The sequence below is a fragment of the Macaca nemestrina genome, chromosome 19 (genome assembly GCF_043159975.1).
Source record: "Macaca nemestrina isolate mMacNem1 chromosome 19, mMacNem.hap1, whole genome shotgun sequence".
NCBI lineage: Eukaryota > Metazoa > Chordata > Mammalia > Primates > Cercopithecidae > Macaca > Macaca nemestrina.
In genome coordinates, this window is record NC_092143.1 from 81542080 (window position 1) to 81560335 (window position 18256).

The following is an 18256-nucleotide window of genomic DNA, read 5'->3' on the forward strand; positions in this document are numbered from 1 at the left end:
ATAGGAATGCTTTTACACTGTTGGTGGGAGTGCAAATTAGTTCAACCATTGTGGAAGACAGTGTGGCAATTCCTCGAGGATCTAGAACCAGAAATACCATTTGACCCAGCCATCCCATTACTGGGTATATACCCAAGGATTATAAATCATTCTACTATAAAGACACATGCACACATATGTTTATTGTGCCACTTTTCACAATAGCAAAGACTTAGAACCAACCCAAATGCCCATCAATGATAGGCTGGATAAAGAAAATGTGGCACATATACATCATGGAATACTATGCAGCCATAGAAAAGGATGAGTTCATGTCCTTTGCAGGGACATGGATGAAGCTGGAAACGATCATTCCCAGCAGACTAACGCAGAAACAGAAAACCAAACACTACGTGTTCTCATTCATAAGTGGGATTTGAAGAATGAGAACACATGGACACAGGGAGGGGAACATCACACTCCGGGGCCTGTTGGTGGGTGCTGGGAAAGGGGAGGGATAGCATTAGGAGAAATACCTAATATAGATGACGGGTTAATGGGTGCAGCAAACCATCATGGAGCATGTGATGAATCTGCATGTTCTGCACCTGTATCCCAGAACTTAAAGTATAATAAAAAACAAATAAGTAAATAAATTAAAAAAAAAATCCATAGAGCTTAAAAAGAATGTCAGTGCAGTGAGAAAGGCAAATAATGTCATTGTAGTATTAAAGTTATAAAAATTTTAAAAGTAAAATGATTAAAAATAGTATCATTTAAATATACACAAACTTAAAATATTATAGAAGTTTTAATACAATATTTAAATAAAATAATAAAAAATAATGTGCCATGGTGAACTCCCAGGGATCCACGGGCATACTCTTAGAACCTCTGCTCTGAGGGTCACTGTAGGGGTTAAATTAGCTAATGCACACAAATTACACAACACGGCATGTATACAGGACACCAGGGAGTCCTTGATCCCCATGACTGATTTTCCCAGTGCTCATGCAGCACCCAAAATGCCTCAACCTTGCAGATGTGTCTGGAGCCTCTCAGGAACCTGGTGGTTAGTTTAGATTTCCCTTGGAGAACACAGGTAAGAATTAAGATCAAAACGAAAGGATATAGTCAGTTAGATTTTCCCTTAGTGTCCTTGAGTATCTGATTCATTTTATTCTAGTATTTGTAACAAGGGAAGCCTGTCAGGCCAGAGCACATCTTAAAAGTGTGTGGTTGGCAATAGGGATGTAGAGGTCTTAATGCTGATCAGACCTGGCTCTATTGGTTTGTTAGCACAAGGGGTGCTTAGAACCTGAGAAATCAGCTACATATGGCCAAAATACTGATTATTGTGCCACAAAGGTAATTTGTACCTCAGGAGGGATAGTCATTTCGTTTCCTTCTGGGGAGACCAAGAATGATCACGAGTCTGCTAGGAGTACTGGTATTTTGCTTTCTTTGAGATGTGTTGGAGAGGAGAGTGAATGTGTAGAACAGTGTTATGTCCAGGACGACAGCTTTTTAAAGATCGCTTTGGATTTGGGCAGCTTACAGGAAGCCTGGGGTTCGTGCATGTGCTCATGTATGTATATAATTTGCCATGAGTTCCGCTTTTTTTTTTTTTTTTTTGATAAGTTTTGGGAAGATGAAGACCAATTTGCCGTCTGCTCACCTTTCATTTGTTAAAGGAATGTACCCGCAAAGGAGAGCAGGGAAGCCTGAGCTCTACCTGTTTCTTCACCAGAATGTCAGCAGTTTCTTTTCCTGAGGGAGCTGAGGAGCACTCACAAATAATTGGATCCCAAGAAGATTTATGTTTTTAAAGTAACATTCTTTTATCTTGCTAGTCACCTGTCTGATTTCAGATACACGAGCAATATCAGATCATCTCTTAAAGGCTTTGAGCAAACACCGAAATATTGCAAAATCTGAAATGCATTGACACAGTATCGTAGAAATAGAAACAGCATTGAAATTTAGAAATATAGGTTAATAAAACGTTATTCTAAAATAAAACATACACACAAAAATACAATTTAAATTGTACCTCCTAGTATGCCATTTTCAAACGTGGTTATATGTTTCACTAAAAAAATATAAACGAATTCATTTATTTGAGGATCTCTAAGGTTCCTTATAGCTCCAATATTCTGAGGCTTTTTGGTTTCAGTCACAGTTCATGGATGATTTTAGGCAGTGGTCTACTTGCGGCTTCTTCTCTATGCATGGCTCTGTGTGCAGTGTTCGTCTGATTCCGAAGATGGCCCACCATTCCTCATGGCTTGTTGGAACGTTTGATGTGGCCCCTCTGTGGCTTCTCTCAGTGCTCATGTCCCACCAGCTGTCATGCCACGGTTTCCCCGTGGACTTCCTGGAGACAGGAGGGACAGATGAGTCTGAATGGATCCTGTTTAGCTGCTTCCTGTATTCACTTCTGTTCCTGCATTCAAAGATGGGTTGGAACAATTGCCACCATTTACCCAACACTTCCTATTCATTCCTTTCAATGCTTCCAACATAATGTGCTTGATTTTTCAATTCTATGTTTTCTGCAAAGCATGAAAGACTACTTTTTGAACTAAATTTGCTATTTTGTTAATTCTCGGAATTCTCCTGTGATTCTTATTTTGGACTAGTCAGCATAGAGGAGAAGCTAAGATGCTATTTTTTACAGAAATGCGTCATTTTAATTGTCATTTAGAAATGCCTGTTATACTATGTTACAGTATACATGGGTTTTGCATTGCATGAAAACTTGTGTTCTTAAGATTAAGTCAGAGTCTTACTTTTCTTTTAGAATGGAATCTCTTCAAGGGTTTCTGACACAAATATCCATGCCATTCTTTTTAAAACAAAACAAGTAAAACAACAATAAAAAACCTACTTTTCCACCCTTGGGAACAACACAACTATGATTTTGTCCTGTAATATATATACCCTAAGCAAAAGTCTTTTAATTGACCCAAATATAAGCTAGTGCCACTTGTAATATGCCAGATGACATTTTTCTCTTATAATTGAAGAATATTTTGTTTATCGTGACATAATCCAAGCATGATCCTTGAAGATGAAAAGGTTCAGGGCATAATCCAAGCATGATCCTTGAAGAAGAAAAGTTCAGGGACAGAATTTGTGTGAGAAGTAATGAGGACATGTTCATCATAGGAAGTAATACGGGTTCCCACTAAATCGAATCTATGCCTTTCCAAATCTTGATAAAGCTTTACTGCAAACTTTGTTTTACTGTGCTTGTTCCTGATATGGTTTGACTCTGTGTCCCCACCCAAATCTCATCACCAATTGTAATCCCCACATGTCAGAAGAGGAACCTGGTGGGAGGTGATTGGATGGTGGGGATGGACTGCGCCCTTGCTGTTCTTGTGACAGTGAGTTATCACGAGAGCTGATTGTTTGAAAGTGTGTAGCACTTTTCCCTTCACTCGCTGTCTCTCCTGCCAGGATTTGAAGAGGAGAGTGAATATGTAGAACAGTGTTATGTCCCGGATGACAACTTTTTTTTTCCTTTTTTTAAAAATTTTTCATTATACTTTAAGTTCTAGGGTACATGTGCACAACGTGCAGGTGGGTAACATATGTATACATGTGCCATGTTGGTGTGCTGCACCCATTAACTCGTCATTTACATTAGGTATATCTCCTGATGCTATCCCTCCCCTCTCCCCCCTCCCCAAATAGGACCCAGTGTGTGATGTTCCCCTTCCTGTGTCCAAGTGATCTCATTGTTCAGTTCCCACCTATGACTGAGAACATGCGGTGTCTGGTTTTCTGTTCTTGCGATAGTTTGCTGAGAATGATGGTTTCCAGCTGTATCCATGTCCCTATAAAGGACATGAACTCACAGGATGACAACTTTTTAAAGGGGATGTATTTTCAAGATCCCTTTGGATTTGCGCAGCTTACAGCTTTCCCTTCTCCTTCCACCGTGATTGTAAGTTTTCCGAGGCCTCTTAGTCATGCTTCCTCTTAAGCTTGAGGAACCGTGAGTCAATTAAACCTCTTTTCTTCATGAATTATCCAGTCCCAGCTGGTTCTTTATAGCAGCGTGAAATGGACCAATACAGTTCTTTTAAAAAGAACACGCTCATTCTGTAAACATTCTAATTTGTGCCCACCAATATATTGGGCATCCAGTAAAGTTAATCAAACTGAAAATACATGCACCAAAACAATTTAAAAAACTCAAAACAAAAAAGTCAAGAATTTAAATGGACTACAAAGAACTTCTGTTGCTTAAAAGCTAAGTAACAAAGCTTATAGTTTCAGAAACTTTTTTTCTTTTGTAAGACCTGAGGACAATGAGAACACTTGGACACAGGAAAGGGAACATCACACACCGGGGCCTGTTGTGGGGTAGGGGGAGCTGGGAGGGATAGTGTTAGGACATATACCTAACGTAAATGATGAGTTAATGGGTGCAGCACACCAACATAGCACATGTATACATATGTAACAAACCTGCACATCGTGCACATGTACCCTAGAACATAAAGTATAATAATAATAATAAAAAAAGACCTGCGGACTAGCCCTTGCTACGTCATTGACCATGTATATACTTGAAATTGATTTATTTTGTGCCTCTGTGCCTCTAATAGTCCATCCTAAAATGGATGGTGAAATCCATACACACCACACACAAAAAGAATTGAGATAGTCTTTTCACCTTTGCCACCTGGTATAACTCCTGAGTAATACACCTGCCCCGCCCCACCTCCTTTGAGTGTAAGCAGGATTGTGACCCCCTCCCCACTCCATTTCCCACCTTTTTTTTTTTTTTTTTTTTGGAGACAGGGTCTTACTCTGTCTCCAAGGCTGGAGTGTAGTGGTACAATCATAGCTCACTGCAGCCTGGAACTCCTGGGCTCAAGCGATTCTCCCATCTCAGCCTCCCAGGTATCTAGGACCACAGGTGTGTGCCACCATGCCTGGTATTTATTTGTTTTTATTTGGTATTTGTATTTATTTGTTTTTATTTTTTTGTAGAGACAGGGGTCTCACTATGTTGCCCAGACTGGTCTCGAACTCCTGGGCTCAAGTGATTCACCCACTTTGACCTCCCAAAGTGCTGAGATTACAGGCATGAGCCACTGCATCTGGCCTATGACTTGCTTCTAATCAATGGGCAACGGGACGTCACTCCCTTGATTATATTAGATAGCAAACCTGTAAGCTCTCATGCCCATGATTATGTCACATTATGTAAGACTGTCTTAATAGTCTTGAGGGAGTGTCTCGCTGGCCTGGAGGAGGCAGGCAGGCACTTTGTGTGGGGCCTAGGAGGAGGGCGGTGTGGAGAGGAACCTGGGGACCTGTATTCCCGGAGAGCTGCTTCCACCAGCAACTAGCAGAAAACCTGGACTCCTAGTTATAAGCCCACATGGAACTAATTCCTCCAACATGCACATGCACTTGGAAGAAGACCCCATGTTCCTGGAAGGAATGCAGCCAGACCGATACCTTGATTGCAGACCAGAGAACCTTAGCAGGGGATCTAGCTGAGCCTGCCGGGACTCCTGACCTGTGGAAACTGTGAGACAGCAAATGGACAGGGAGTTTCTCCACTCTCTGTGCTCACTTTCACTGCCCCCGCACGGTATCAAAACTGAGGAACAACTTAGGGACAATGCTATTAAAGTAAACTCCAGCCTTTATTCCGATTTCACCAGGTTTTCCATTAATACTTTTTTATTGCTCCAGAGTCCAATCCAGCATCTCGTGTTTAGTTGTGATGTTCCCTTCCCTTCCTGTGGTCTGGGTCAGTTTCTCATTCTCTCCTAGTTTTTCATGACTTGACAGTTTTGAAGAATACTGGTCAGGTCTTTTGTGTAGTGCCGCTTGATTTGGGTTTGTGGAATGTTCTTCTCGTCATTAGACTGGGGTTATGGATTTATGGAGGGAATGATGAGAAAATTTTTGGAAGTGATGGAAATGTTCTATATTTTGTGTTGTGGTGGTGGTTTCATGAGTGTATACATTTGTTAACGAATTAAACTATGGCATAAACATGAGTACATTTTATTGTATGTATCATACCTCAGTAAAGTTTTCGGAAATAGATATTTCATATGCACATACGTACATATGCAAACATACCAATCAATAATTAGAATTAATTAATGTCTAATTGGTTCTTTACCACAAGACTGCTTAGAATCTTTCAGCTTCTAAATGTACGAATGCTTCCTGTGAGCCTCTAAGCGTTAGATATCTCATGGAGCACTTCCAAATGCAGAATCTGAGATGTTTGTTCTAACACTTCATAGAACCTGATACACAGATTGAGACATGCTGGTTTAAGTAAATTACATTTGCATGTGTAGGAAAGATAAGAAAAACATGGAGAGTTGTGCAATTTTTCTAGCACGGCTGGCCAAAGATTGGGAAAATGTTTTTGTCCATGGAAGTGGAAATCTCTCTCAGGTTTAGCATGTTATGACGTCTGTGAACATGAAAAAGTAATAACATTTTGTATTTTTCATTTAATCCATTATCTTAGAAATTGTTTGGAAACAGGCAAGGTGGAGGACTTCAGTGGATGAAGGAAGGAACCCAGGCGCACCTGCAGCCCAGTATTGTGTGGTGGTAGCTGCTAAATCTGGAACTCTTTTTCACCCTTTGACATTGCTCAGTACTTGAGCGCTGGATCTGGATGGAGCTGGGAGAGGGCTGAGGTGCGAGGGCCGGCTGCTGAGGTCCTGAGGGATGGCCCTTAACTTACAAGCGGGAGGAAGAAAGGGGGGTAATTTTGAACTCTAGCGGCAGCACGCCCACTCCCAGGAAACCCCCTGGTTCATACAGTCACTATTTGATATGGGTCAGTTGCTGGACACAAAAACATATCTATTTATTAACCTACCTGAATCTCTGTGAGCTCAGACAGTTCTCTGTTTGGAAGCTGAATTCAAGCATGAAACAGCATTAGCTGATTTTTATCTTGAGTCGTGTTTTGATGCTTTGACAAGACTTACTGGCAGGTTATGATTTATGACTTGTTTTACATGATGCGTGGGTTGTGTTTGCAATTATATTGATAAAGTAAACATTCCTCGCATATGCGATTCCATTATGCACTTAAATACTAGACAGTATTGAATGCTGAAAGCATTGAATTGCTTGAAAAGTTTTTCTCAGTGGGCCTCAGACCCAAAGTCTGCAATAATAACGATTTATAACGTTTGGGGAGGTTGTAAATGTACTTAAAAGTATTCAACCCATTATAATTGTGTTTGCTGCTTCCTGGCCTGTGCTGTGTCCTGAGACATGGCAATCATGGTGTGTGGAGGCCGATGGTCAGGGGCCAGCACCTGGAACTGAAAGTAGCTGACTCGGATAAGGCAAGTTTGGGACTCAGACCCAGCGGCAGTACCTGGTGAAGGTCTAGCCTGGCAACCTGCATGTGGTGTCTCAGCTGGATGGTGCTTAGGGGGTAAGTGTAAGGCATCCAGGGGTCTGACCTGAAGTGGGGTGGAGGTTACTTGTTGCATTTGAAGGGAACAAGCAATGAGAGTTATCCCCAAGGAAGACTGGCTGTCCACAAGGCATGTCTCCCCAGGAATGCAGGAGGCCCATTAGCCTTACCCCTGTCCTTGGCTTTTCAGGCTCAGAATGTGATTGTTCGTGTTCTCAGAAGTATTTGAGTGAGAGGACTCACTCACACAAAATTCACCAGGGACTGATGACTAAAAACCAAAATACCAATTTATTACTTTACAATAAGAACTCAAAGCAGAGTAGATAATTCGCCCCTCTGTGCAGCCTATTCTCTATTCGCAGACAAGTCTTCTTGGGAGCCAAATTACAATCAGGAGCTTCTCAGGGAGCGGGGGAGCAGGGGAGCAGGGGCTGTTAGGAAGAGGAAGCTGATGTGGCAGCCCCATGAGCCCATCCCCTTAACGGGACTTCCTGCCCCATGAAGAGGTTTCTGCTCTCTGGCGATAGAACATCTTCTCCTGTGCACAGGGCAGCAGACACAGGGCCAAAATTTACTCTTCCCCTTGCTCTTTTCTCTGTTCACATTACTGATCATTCTCCTTCTTCTTGGCACACTATTTCTAAGGTAGTCCAGCATCTTTCTAATTTTAATCAGGTATTGCTGGCCTGAGAGCTATTCTGGCTTTTGATAATAAATTGGCGTAATTATGTTCCAATCTGCTAAGTGTTTGTTTTGGAATTTAGCTGTCAGAGATGATCCACTTTCCAAGTTCCTGGACTAGGGAAGTTGTGGAAGAATGAATCCCTCATTGTTGAACTGAAGCACTACCTGCAGTGAGTAGTTCAGTAAAATGATAAGGATGCCAGGAAGGGCCATGTTTAAAGACCTAGGACCCAGGAAAGCATGCAACAGGGCTAAAAACACCATTATATTCATTTATGCATCACTTTTGGCATCCCAACTGCATAAGGCACAACCCGATCTATGATTAGGTTCAGTACTGCAGATGGAAGACAGCAAAAACATTCCTTCCCTTACCCTTCTCTCCTTCCTTCCTTTTCTCCATTCCTTCCAACAATTAAGGTTTAATGGCTTCCATATGTAGTCACTTAAAATACAACCTGCCAAGTACTAATTCTGATTAATAACAATTTGCATTGTGTACCTGAAACATTCCGTGTTTACCTGATATTGTTGGCATTTGTTTGTCATGCTCAGATTCTATCTTGGAGACTTGCTTTTCATTTAGTGTAACTTCTAGATAATTGGAGTAGTTTTATTCCCCCTTATCTGTCAACTCCACCTTGATTTACTCCTTCAGAGATTTTTTTGCTATTGTTTACCTTCTTTTGGTCTCCTTCTTTCCTCCCAGTGGGATGATGCTAGATGGATGCTTCATTTTCTTTACCGATTGCCTCCCTGAAACATTTGCTTCAATTAGAGGAATTGGCAAATCTAAAAGGTTCTTAAATATTTCAGAAAAATAAATGGCAGATAAATTTCTTAAATAGTTAATTGTTGGAACTTCCACTTCTGGGAAGATAGAGTAGATGTAGTTTTCCCTATTCCCCCCACTAAGTACAACTAACAACCCTGAACGTTATATGTAAAAAATATATATACATAAGAAGACTCAGGAAGCTTGCAAACATGGCAGAAGGCAAAAAGAAAGCAAGCGCTTTCTTCACATGGCGGTGGCAGGAGAGACAGCGTGAAGGAGGAAGTGATGCACACTTTTAAATAATCAGATCTCGTGAGAACTCACTCATGACACAGCACCAGGGGAATAGTGCTAAACCATTAGAAACTGTCCCTCATGATCCAATCACCTCCCGGCAGGCTCTCCTTCAGCACGTGGGGATTACAATTCAATATGCAATTTGGGTGGGGACACAGAGACAAACCATATCAATCAGGAAGGAAGAAAGAATAATGGAAAGAGAAAAATATGTATAAATACAATACATGTTTCCTCTCTTGATTTTTCTAAATTTATTTGATATGTAAAGCAAAAACTATTGTGCTTACTGATGTGTACCTAAATGTGTATAGAATAAATATGTAAGACAATTGTAGATGTGTGATGGTAAAGAGAGGTAAATTTTCCAAACCTCACTTGACCTGGTGAAAGGTTGACACCAGTAGACTGTGCTAAGATATATATATATATTTCCCTAGAGTAACAATTAAAAAAGCTACACAAAGAAATAGAATGAAAAGCATTGTAGATAAATCAAACCAAGGTTCTAAATGAATGTTTAAATAACTAACAGGAAGGAAGGAAAAGAAAAACAGAAAGGAAAATCAGAAAAGATAAATGGAAGGCAAAAATGGAAGACTTCAGATGTCAATAATATTACGTTTAATATAAATAGTCTACGTACACCAATTAAGACAGAAATGGACAATAATTGATTAAAAAATGACCAACCATATACATTCTATAAGAAACTCATACCATGTTCATGGATTGAAAGATTTAACATATTAAAGATGCCAATTCTCAAATTGAGGTTTAATGCAATTCTTATACAAGTTTAATGTGATTCCTATCAAAATTACAAAATGTGATTTGTTTTTGGTGTGTATGTATACACTTTGCTATGTCTTACTTGGTGGATTGACTCTTTTATAATTATAGATATCAATGGACTTATCCTAAAATTTATAAGGAAATAAAAAAGAACTTAAATAACTAAAATAATTTAGGAAAAGAATAATAAAGTGGGAGGAGTCAGTCTACTTGATTTCAAGACTTACTATGTAGCTTTGGTAATTAAGACTGTGTAGTATTAGTGAAGGAATGTTTATATAGACAAATGGAACAAGTTCAAGAACTGAGAAGTAGCCCCACACAAATATGTTCAACTGAGTTTTGGCAAAGGTGCAAACGTAATTCAATGGTGGAAGGATATCCTTTTCAGCAGCTGATGCTGGAGTAATTGAACATCCATAGACCAAAAGGTGAACCTCAACCCAATTCTCACACTTTATACAAAAATTATCTCATAGTTAATCACAGACCTAAAGGTAAAATTTAAAATGATAAAACTCCTAGAAAAAAATAGGAAAAAAATATTTGATATCTAAGGCTAGTCAAATGGTTCTTAGACTTGACATTAAAAACACAATTCATAAAAGGAAAAAAATAATAATTTAAAACTCATTAAAATTTAAACTTTTACTTTGCAAATGGCCCTGTTAGGATAACAAACAAAAATGAGAGAAAATATTTGAAAACTACATTTTAATCAAAGTACTAATATCTAGGATATGTAAAATTTTTCAAAACTCAACCATTAAAAAACTCATTTAGAAAATCTGCAAAGGCATGAGTAGAAATCTTATCAAAGAGGATATACAGATGGCAAATAAGCATATGAAAAATATTCAACATCTTTAGCCATTAGTTTAATGCACATTAAAGTAACAAATGCTGTTGAGGATGTGGAGAAACTAGAACACTTACACATTGCTGATGGTAATGTAAAACAGTGCAGTTACACTGGAAAATAGTTTATCAAATGAAATAAAAAATGAAACGTGCAACCAACATGTGACCCAGCAATTGTATTCTTGGCCATTTATGCCAGATAAATGAAACTTCTGTTCACGCAAAAGCTTGTACCTGAATGTTCATAGCAGCTTTATTCATAATCACACCAAACTGGAAACAACCCAGATCTCTTTCAGTCAGTGAATGGTTAAACTAACTGTGCTATGTCCATACCATAGAATACTACTTGCAGTAAGAAAGAACGCATCGTTTACATTCACAACAGCTTGGATGAATCTCTAAAGAATGATGCTGGGGAAAACGTTCATCCGAAAGATTGCACCTCGTAGAACTCTACTTATAAAAAATTATTAAAATGATAAAATTATAGAAACAGACAATAGATGAAGTTGCCAGAGGTGAGAGGGAGGCCCAGAGGGAAGTAGATGTGACTATACAAGGTATCAAAATAGATTCTTTGGTGATGAAATTGTTCTGTATCTTGAGTGCACATTGTCTGTATCATGATTGTGGCAGTGCACTATTATTTTGAAAGAAATTATCATTGGGTAATCTAGATAAAGAGTACATGGGACCTCTCTGTATTATTTTTTAGACCTACATGTAAGTCTAGAATTATCTAAAAATTAAAAGTTAAATTTAAAGAGTTAATTATTATAAATAATGAATTGATTCTAATATAAATTTTGTAATAGTCTGGGAAGAATTTACTTTGGAGCTGTTTGTCTCTTATTCACCTTACTCCTAGTCATAAATGAGTGTTTTTCCATTTGAAAGTCATAAATGAGTGTTTTTCCATTTTTAGAGTTAATTAATTTACCCATTTGTCAAGCGTTAGCTCTTCATAGTATTGAATTAAGCAATTTTAATTAGTAAAAGAAAAATAATAAAACTTAGCAGTGTTTCAACCTATGAGATTCTGAAAATTGATTACAATTAGAATTTTAGATTTTTCTTCCCCCAAATTATATGAATCTCAGATCCTAGTGTTTGTTATCTTTATATTTTATTTTTAAAGATGATAAGTACAGTTTTGCTTTACTCATATTCCACTTGGAGAAAAAAACATCTGGTCTCATCAAGGAGCAGAGGAAACATGGAAAAACAGCAAGTTATGGCAAACAGAGGAGGTAGCATTACACAAAATAAATTTCACTTAAATTCGTCTTACTAACTGAGCAAATGAATTAACCTATGAGAAGCTATTTCTTAGCCTATAAAATTGGTGTGATAGTATCTATTGTACTGAGTTGGGAGGAAGGCTTCCTAACTTGTGAAGTGTCCTGCAAATGTAAGTGAAGTCTTACATGGTACAGGCAGGACAAGAGTACCTGAAAAAGTCTTTCATACAAAATGGATTATGGGTGGTGTGACATTTATTTAAATTTTGGAAGACACATAAGGAGGCAACCTTAGGTAAATTAGTAAGATATTTGAGATCATGTTGAGATTTTCAGCTCTGAAAATACTGGAGGAAGTATGGAGCTGATAGGCCTTGTATGGGAGAGATTTTCACTTGTTTCTAACTTTGCACTTTATTAATATATTAAATTAGTTATTCAGGTTACATTTTAAAATATAACTGGTAAAAATAAATATTTTTGAAATATTTATAATTCACTTGTATTTCCCCATGCCCTTTAATCCACATATCTTTTGAGGCTTTAGTTATGTTTACTGATTTATAAAATATGTTTATATATTGATTATTTGTTATGTCTTTTACACATTTTTTAATTATTTGTTTTAAATGTTCAACTATTATTATTAAAGGCTCAGGAGGAATTTTTAATCTTTAGTTAAATTTTTATTTTTTCTTTGCTAATTTTTTATATCTTTAAAATTTCCTATTTATGTAATAAAAATATATTTGCCTCTATTCTTTCTGGTTTTCTAATTTTTTTTTACATTTGTTGCTTTAATCTATCTGTCATGTATTTGATTTTATAGTGTGAAGAGAATATCTGCAACATTTTGACTTTCACATACTAGTTTTATCTCTAATTTTCACTTTAAATATTCTCAGTTCTTGATCAATAATCACTGAGATCGGCATACATTTATAAATATTAATTTCATTCAATAACTTCAACTGTTGCTGCCACCAAAACTTTTACCAATATACTTGAGTAGAAATCAAATGAATTGATATACAGTAGTTCCTCCTTTATCCTTGGAGAATACGTTCCAGGACCTCCAGTGGATGACTGAAACTGCGGTTAGTACTGAACCCCATATGTACTATGTTTTTCCCTACACATACATACCTGTGATGAAGTTTGATTCATAAATTAGTCACAGTAAGAGGTTAACAATAATACTAAACTAGAGCAATTATAACAATATACTGTAAAGTTATGTGAATATGATCTCTCTCTCAAAGTATGTTATTGTGCTGACTACACGGATTTCAGTCCACTGTTAACTGTAGGTAATGGAACCGCAGATAAGAGGGGGTCTCTGTATTTACTACACTCTTCTGCCTGTGGAGTTGCAAGTGTCATCTTTCTGCACAGCAAGAGTGATCATAGGCTGAGCACAGAGGCTCACGCCTGTAATCCTAACACTTCGGGAGGCTGAGGCAGGTGGACCGCTTGAGCTCAGGAGTTTGAGACCAACCTGGGCAACATAGTGAGATCCTGTCTCTACAAAAAGTAAGCAAACAAAAAAATTAATCAGGCATGGTGGCATACGCCTGTAGTCCCAGCTACTTAGGAGGCTGAGATGAGAGGATCGCTTGAGCTCAGGAGGTCAAGGCTACAATCAGTTATGATTGTGCCACTGCACCCCAGCCTGGAAGACAGAGTGAGATCCTGTCTCAAAAAACAAACAAACAAAAAATCCCAAAAGCCAACAACAAAAAGAAAGAAACCGAAACACACAAAAAAGAAAGTGCCACCAAAAATTATCTGCAGAAAGTTAGCAACACACGGTCAGGGTGCTCTGGGAAAAGCTATTACTTTGGTGCAAAAGTAAATGCTGGTTTTGCCATTACTTTGAATGCCATTACTTTTAATGGCAAAACAAACAATAACTTTTGTACCAACTAATGTTCACAGCGCGTAGGGAATTCAGTTACATTCACTATGGTCATCATGAAGTGGAAAGAAAACTGAGATCTAAACATATTAGTGGCTAGCGCAAGTTTACCCAGCATGTTAGAGGCAGGGGACTTGTCCCAGGAAAAACTACTGCTCCTTTGCTGCTCAGTTTTCTTTCCCTAGCACTGTAAATAACCTGAAAACCGCCCATTCATCACAGAGCATGGATCTGAAACCTAGACTGAGTAATGACGCCCATTCAGCTCACTTGACTCCTGGGTTCTTCTTGTGTGGGAGAAAAATGGGATTAAAACATGGGCTTGTAAACTTTTTGGTATTTGTAAAACAGAAATAGCCACGAATCTGTTTCTTTCTAATGTATTCTCTTTTGTGCATTTAAAAAATCACTCTTCAAATTTTGTTTTTTCACAAGTTTAGCAATGAGAACTAATACACATGTAACACGACATCAGAGCAAGTGATTTCAGATTACATGAGAATGTTCCATTCGTTTATTATTTATTTTATTGACTGGCCTTAATGGAACTGGCATTCTTTATAAAAATGTTTCTATATCCTGTGATGGGAACATTCAAATGATTTTGTCATCGTTCAGGATCATCCCTTAAGGTTCTAGAAGTCAGTATTGGTGAAGCACTAGATTATGTAGAAACAATGTGAACTGGGGTGGTTAAAGGTTTAGTATGAATGTGATTAGAAATGTTAGAAAGCTACTCAAATACATTGAGATTAAGGGAAGAGACCCTGGCTACACAATCAAATAAGGCACGTATGTGCTTCTCTTTGAGGGCGGAGGTGACAGATGTAAGAGTAAATATGTAAATTATCTAGAACATATTAACATTAATTATTTCTAAAGACATTGTATTCTGATGTTTCACATTTACTTGTCTAGAAAAGTTAGAATTATTAATACTAGAAGTCATAAAATGGAAATCAAACATTTCTGATGCCTCATCAGTAAGGCATGTTGTTTTCTTCTTTTTTCCCCCCAAGTATTTCACTATTCTTGCTGGAGACACTGATGAATGGCCCGGCCTGGAACCTTCACAGAGGCATGGGGTGCTTAGACAATAAAACAAAATTCTTTGGCGGGGAAGAGATTGTTTATGCTTTTCTTTTATTGCTTACTAAAGGCCAACATTCTACTTTAGAGAGATCAATATTCCTGAATTGCAAACTTTTTAGAAGCCTAAAGGAAATGAATCCTTGTCGAGCTAAATGTTAACCCTCTCCCTGTTATTGAAAAGAGCAAAGTTGTTTTCCCCTACATTTTAAAAATTATTTATTATTAAGTTCTAGGGTACATGTGCACAACACGCAAGTTTGTTACGTATGTACACATGTGCCATGTTGGTTTGCTGCACCCATTAACTCATCATGTACATTAGGTATTTCTCCTAATGCTATGCCTCCCCGCTCCCTGCCACAGGTCCCGGTGTGGGATGGTTCCCACCATGTGTCCAAGTGTTCTCATTGTTCAATTCCCACCTATGAGTGAGAACATGCGGTGTTTGGTTTTCTGTCCTTGCGATAGTTTGCTGAGAATGATGGTTTCCAGCTGTATCCATGTCCCTACAAAGGACATGAACTCATCCTTTTTTATGGTTGCATAGTATTCCATGGTGTATATGTGTCACATTTTCTTAATCCAGTTTATCATTGATGGACATTTAATTTTGCTCTGCTTTAGAAGAAAGAAGAGGTAATCCCCCAGGAGCCCATGACTGGTTCGCTTTAGTTTTGTATTGCAACCACCCTTTCTTCCTCTCTTAAAAAATATAATCTGGGTCTGGAGCTCTTGAGAACACAGTAAGATGTGAATATTTGCTAAGCATTCAAAGTCCCCCCCAATCTCACATGTGTCCCTTATCTCACTGGGCCATGACTAAATTACCTCTTCCTTCTGAAGGCTTCAGCTTAAGCGTTATCTCTAGGGCACCTTCCCTGGCTCCTTAGAGCCATTGGCCTTCCTGGCACGTGTTCTCAGAGTGGACTATTTTTCTTCTGTCACAGCACTTCTTATTTTATTCTTAAGATTCACTTAATTTTGTCTTCTCTGCTACTCTGTAAACTCCATGAAAACAAAGACTATGTCTAATTTGTTTTTAAGAACAGTGTTTTGTGCAGATTAAGGCACCTGATAAATATATGTATTGCAGGCCTGGGTGAAAGTCATTAACCAGGCTCGCACTATGCCCAAGGCCCTTGAAGCCTGGGTGGGCATCACTATACTCACCTCAGATATGAGGACATGAAAATTCAGAGAGCTGGCACAATTTTCTCTGGGTTCGCAATGAGAGGTAATTCTGGTATTTTCAAACCCAACCCTATACATCGCCCAAGTATATGTTTCTTTTGCTATAAAATGCTTCTTTCAACATTTTCCTAAGCTCCAGATAGTTTTGGGAGGCAGGATATAGGAGGCCCCTGGTTTCCCGTTCCCTATGGTCTTGTTGAAAACACTGGCCAGAGAAGTCTTCTTGCTCACTCTCAACTAAAATTATGTCAATGGGCGGTAGACTGAAGACAGCACTCTCATCCTCTGGCTAACTCATAACTTTCTCTGGTTGTTGCAGTGGACAACCAGAGAAAACTTTCTGGGCTCTGGCTTGGGGTGGGAGCTTTACAGTGTGAATTAAAGACTGGGGCCTCATTTTGAAATGCACTGGGATGCACTAGGACCACAGATTGCCAACAGCATCACTATCCTGGAATATGTTAAGTTTCAGAGTCCCAGGAGAAAAGTAAGCCTGTTCCAGGCTACCTCCCAGCCTCAAAGACATACAGAAGACCTAACTAGAGCAGGTTTCTACTTAGTTCAAATGAAGCTCTGTGGCCCCAGGGAGTCCAGATCTGGCCCAGCACCTGTTTGCTATGGTCTGCAAGATAAGAATGGTTTTTATTGTTTTAGAATAATTGGAAAAATGTCAAAAGAATAATAATATTTCATGACACAAGAGAGCTATATGAAATCCAAGCTTCCGTGTTCATGAATAAAGTTTATTGGTACATAGCCACACCCATTTACTTACGTATTTTCAATGGTCAGTTTTGCACTAAACGCTAGAGTTGAGTGGCTTCAACAGAGAATACCTACCCTGTAAAACTTAAAATATTTACGGTGTTGAGCTTTAGAGAAAATGTTTGCCAATTCCTACTCTAGTTGAACATTATAAAGAAGAAATCCATACCGTTAATCAGACGGCAAGGTTGTCTCGCCCAGCAATCTTTCCATTTAAAAATCTTCAACTACTAAAAGTTAATAATCTGGAAAACATTTTCATTGGTTCCAACAATAGCAGTAACCACAAGTGCAAATCTCTACATCTCTCCAACCTTTAAAACCGGAGTTGGGGGGTGGTTCCAAGATGGCCAAATAGGAACAGCTCCAGCCTCCAGCTCCCAGCGTGAGCGCCAAGCCACAGTTTTTCTCATCTTGTGGGCTGGGGTCACATGTTCCCGGTTACCACGTCAGAGGATGGTACCATCACTGCGTCTGTGATCAGAACTTAGGCATAAGCTACCTCCACTCTCCCACATGCAAAACTACTCCTCCAAGTTGTGGGTAAAAGGAAGTGTTTGAAGACTGGGGTGCCAGCCGGTGTGAACCGAGAGATGGGAGGAGTGATGCAAGCAGAGATTGAAGAGACATGTGTGATTCTGGTCATGCTGAATCTTATGACCCACGTAAGGGTTTGAAATTTTACACTAAAAACAATGTAACAGTATTAAACTGCTTTAAGCAGGGAAGTGTCATAATATGGTCCTTATTTAAAATATGTAGTTGGGCTGCTCGTGGAGGATATGTCAGAGAAGGATAGAATAAGGAGCCTAGTTGGAGGCATTGCAACAAACCAAGCAAAAGATGCTAAGGTCTGATGTTAGAATGATGTTAGTGGAGAGTTAAGTGGGCCGATTTAAGATGCGTTTTGGAGGACTATTGAAAGGACTTGAGAAAGGAGGTGAATAATATTGTTATTTACTGGGATTAGAAGTTTGGAGGAAAGAGAATTGATAGAAAAATTCAGGACCTCTATTTTTGGTATATAATGTTTGAAGGTCCTATTAGACATCAAAATGGTATATTAAGTAAATAGTTTGTACTGGAAATAAACCAAGAGGAAACTGGAAAATAAACATGGTAAACTGTCTCTCTAGTTGCCACAGCAGGAGCTACTGGTATCAAGAACCAAAAAGAATGGGCTTAAATGGCCTCGCAGGGACAGGAGTTCAGGT

The 18256-nt window shown here is 38.7% G+C and overlaps 2 long non-coding RNA genes across 2 annotated transcripts in view; one reads left to right on the plus strand and one right to left on the minus strand.

Annotated features, from left to right (window-relative positions):
• Positions 1–18256, plus strand: part of LOC139360076 (uncharacterized) — a 40128-nt gene that overhangs the window by 16024 nt on the left and 5848 nt on the right. The gene's annotated exons all lie outside the window — the stretch shown is intronic.
• LOC112426119 (uncharacterized) lies at positions 8140–17227 on the minus strand. The gene is made up of 4 exons (XR_003017398.1): positions 17118–17227; positions 16813–16899; positions 8624–8857; positions 8140–8266 (listed from the first exon to the last, which is right to left on the minus strand). It is a non-coding gene; the product is annotated as an uncharacterized lncRNA (long non-coding RNA).